General features: G+C 43.2%; 1 long non-coding RNA gene across 1 annotated transcript; it reads left to right on the forward strand.

The window, feature by feature from the left end:
* The first annotated feature begins 404 nt into the window (after window positions 1-404).
* LOC149990448 (uncharacterized) lies at window positions 405-3626 on the forward strand. Its single transcript, XR_016508610.1, has 3 exons — window positions 405-539; window positions 1652-1738; window positions 3411-3626. It is a non-coding gene; the product is annotated as an uncharacterized LOC149990448 (long non-coding RNA).
* The last annotated feature ends 414 nt before the right edge of the window (window positions 3627-4040 follow it).

Consider the following 4040-nt stretch of genomic DNA (forward strand, 5'->3'; position numbering starts at 1 on the left):
GCAGTTGATAGAAATGGATTCAAATTCCAGCTATATCTCTAATTTTCTTTTTGTTATTAGGCATTTTCTTTCATCCCTCAGAGGCCCAATTTCTCAATTTGACAATGGGAATTTTAATTTGATAATGTCTCAGCTCTGGTAGTCTAGGATTCCCTGAGTAGCTCTGCAGGACCTCCTTGGCCCAAAGGCAGAGCCAGAGTGGCCAGGGACGTTTTGCTTTGACTCTGTGCAGGTATGAAAGCCAGTGTCTTTTGGAGATTGTCTGGCAGTGGGTGAGGACACGGTAGTGGGGACTGTTGCTGCACTAGCGGGCCCTTTCACAACAGCACTGTTTTGTCATTTTGCACCCAGATTTCCGTTGGCTAACCTCAGCTTTATCTTCCTCATTCCTGTTTCCTCTTGAAGACACCAAGGGCCCTTCAAAACACACGATGATCCTGCTCACGGCATAAAGCCCAGTTCTCTCTGGCCTCTGTAGGTTGGCTCATCACCAAGGAACCTGTGCCTCCTCTGAGACAAAGATACCACTCCAGTAACAGGTATAGTATCCGTTTATTTGCCCTCCCTTCTTAGATTCCCAACCTGGAGTTGTGCTCATGGCTATTAAAGGTGGTTTGGACATGTCCATCTCATTCTACTTGAACCCTCCTCAGTAATCTTGAGTTAAGGGTGGGGGAGAATAAGGTTCTCATTGGTCTTCTGTCCTGGAGCTTGTAATAGTGAGAAGGGAGGATGATATTTCTTCCCGAAATGTACTATTTAGGAGATACCCACATGGAAGTGGAATGTTCTCTGAAAGTAGGAGTCTAGATATTTAAATAACAGCCCTGGTTTGCCATTTATTCACTGTTTAGATCTTTGAGCAAGTCCGTTCTCCATTCTATGACTCACTTTTTTTTTTTTTTTTTTTGCCTCTCCTGCAAAGGAGAGGAGGGGACGGATGAGATGGATTTCGTCTAGAGACTCTTCAGTTTTTATATCCCTTATTTATGTTTATTGTCAGCCCTCTGTTGAGAAAGGGCATGAGGATGGTGCTGAGTAAATATCTCTGGGTGGGGCTGAACAGAGTGCTGAACAGATCTGAAAAAACTTCAGACTGTCCCTAGTAGGAGAAGGCCCAAACGAGTCAGCCGCAGGACAGGTCCTGTTGCTTAGTGTGTTAGCCCTCCCAGAGTGGAGCAGGACACAAATGATGCTATTTTATGTAGCATGACAGGCCAAGAGAAGAGTTTTGGGAATTTCTCAATATAGCTTCATGTAGATATCTGCCTCTTCTTCCTATGGGTCTGGCCAGTTTTTCTCAGGTGAACTGCTCTTCTTATATACACTCTGTTGGAGAGTCATGGTCTAGAACATGAAGAGTAGAAATAAAAATTTTTTCACATCAGCCACCAACTCCTTCCATTCATAATGGGGTGATATGTTTTATACGGCTCTTCAACTTCTAGTGTACTAAGAAGGAATCTTTATCTCCTTCATATCTCTTTTCCTTTTTGATGTAGTCGTAAAAGATGTTCATGAGTCTGTGGACTCCTCCACTTTATCCAGGTTTTCTCGCTGGGGTTGGTAGCCAATGTGGGTAATGATAGAAGAAAGACACCCTGAGTTCAAACTCTATTAATCAGCTTCCTTGACTGGCCTCCATTCACAGCTCCAGGGACTGAGCTAAGCTACCAGTGGACTACTTTTTGGGAAGCTCTGAAAAGCTCACTGAACACTTTTCTAACAACTCTTCCAGGTAAGTCTTCTTGTCCCCAGTTCTACAGAAGAAAACTGAGGCCCAAAGGAAGACCTTCTCAATGCCATGATTGGCTAGTTGGTGCTCAAAGCAGCATTAGAATTTGAGATTGTCTGATTCTTTCCACTCTACCATATCCGTTGACAATGATTGCTGCTTTGGCTAAAAAAGCCACGCTTTTGGGTGGGTTGGGATGGATTAGGTAGGTAATGTGGAAAATGGAGGAATGGAAAATACATTTAGATCCTTAGGTTTGAAATCACTCCCAGATCTCAAATTAGAGGGGCGTGTCACCCCCTTACCACAATACATTCAACTAAAAGAGTTAAGAAAATAAAAACACTGATTTTTTCTTTTTTTTTTCCTGAAAGAGAAGTCTTCTGCTTTGTTTTAGCTGAGATAGGGCCTTATGGCCTAATGGGGCAGTTTTCTAGTCTTGATAACCTTGGAATGTGTACCATTTTTTCATGCCAGTATTTAATGTAGGCCAACTACTTTCTCACAGGTCAACTGCCACTGCTGGGAAGAGGGTAAATTTGACTCAGACAACCTGGAATATTTAACAATATAATCTGGGTGTTGTCAAAGGAATTCTCCCAGAAGTTCCAGGCCTGACTATGCTCTTGGCAGCTTCATTGTTTCCCCAATGGCTGTGGCTTGAAGGATTCCATTGCCTCACTGCCAAGACAGCTGCCTGTCTTTTTCTGTTCTTGAAATGTCTACATTTTCCCAGAGAGACAAGTGCAGCAAGGAGGTAAAATGACTGATGAGGAAAGCTGGAAGGCAAAATGGTTGCATATAGCAAGACTCCAAAATGTGAATGACTTGTATGACCTTTAGAAACTTTCTTCCCCAACATGAGGCTTCATTTCCTCATTTATAACATGAGTAGGTGAGACTAAATGCTGGTTCTCTTATAGCTGCCTTTCTTGAGTCCTGATAGTACAAGGGGATCATGTTAGGTAAGGCTGAGGCTATCAGAAATTTGTGTTTCATTTCTCCTGACATTGTCAAATCAATTGCCACTGGCCCTTGCTTTCGTCTGGCAGTACAACCGCCATTTTTATTTATTTATTTTTTTGGAGCATTCGTTGTGTATCAAATAATGAACTAAGAGCTTTATGTACATTATCTCATGTCATTCTCACTCTACCTTATTAGGTATGTACTATACTTATACCCATTTGGGGGATGTGGAAAACTAAGGTTCAAAGACATGAAATGATTTATCTAAAGTTTCCTAGCGAATTAATGGCAGATCCAGGATTCAAGATTTTGTTTGACTTTAATGCTTAAGTTCATATCTACAACACTGTACAACATTGTCTGGGAGGATTGGGAAAAGGGGACATGACACTGACTCTGGGGCCTGTCCCTTCCTAAGTGTAGTGAGGCAGGATGATAACCAAAGTGTTCTCTCTATGCTACATGGAGGATTCCACTAAAGCTTGAAACCCTTAAAATGTCATGGCTACAAGACTCAGGCCTGAGGAACCCCAGGCCAAGCAGTCTCAACTGAGTGTTCCCTACCTACCCTTGAATCCCTCTTTTGATTACAAACCTTATGCCTATTTTGCTTACTTCCCTATTCTGGTTCTTCAGCTAGTCCCAACAGCCTGTGTGGTTTCCCTGGGGTTCAGTGTGTGACTCTTTTCTCTTTCTTTCCCTCTAGGGCCACATCTCTCAAGAGGATCTCGCCTCCCCACTGAAGACCCTGGCCCAGCCTCCTGCAGTGCCACGCTCCGTGTATTTGACAAGCTGAGTTGGACACTCCATGTGGTAGAGTGTCAGTTTGTCAAATACCCTAAGTGCGGCACGTGCCTAGCAGCTCAGGCCAGGGCAGTTGAGATACAACAGCCTATCAGCTGGATAAGGAACATACGGAAAACACCAAGCTCTCACAAGTCGTTTTTGGTAACTTTGAGGAAATGTAAGCATTTTATCTGAGGTTACTAATGGAAAAATCAGACAGCTTTGGCAGCCAAAGTCCTGGGTGGGTTCTACACACATTGTGGGAGCCTGAGGGGGGCACAGCTGTCTTGAAAATGTATCCAGGGCCTGGAAGTGAAAATGCTACTTGATTCATTGTTTTTTTTTTTCCTTCACATTCCTCTTCCAGAGTCCCCCAACAAGGCACCAGAAGTCTCTGACAAGCATCATGGCAGGGCTTATAAACCCACTTTCCTGACACTCAGCCTTGGCTCTAAACACACTTTGACATTACTCATCTTTCTCCTTTTCATCATGCCTTTTATCCTTTTGAGAACACCATCTCCATTTCTTTTTACCTTTTCAATTCCTT

This window comes from Furipterus horrens, unplaced genomic scaffold (genome assembly GCF_987537825.1).
Source record: "Furipterus horrens unplaced genomic scaffold, mFurHor1.1.pri manual_scaffold_17, whole genome shotgun sequence".
Lineage (NCBI taxonomy): Eukaryota > Metazoa > Chordata > Mammalia > Chiroptera > Furipteridae > Furipterus > Furipterus horrens.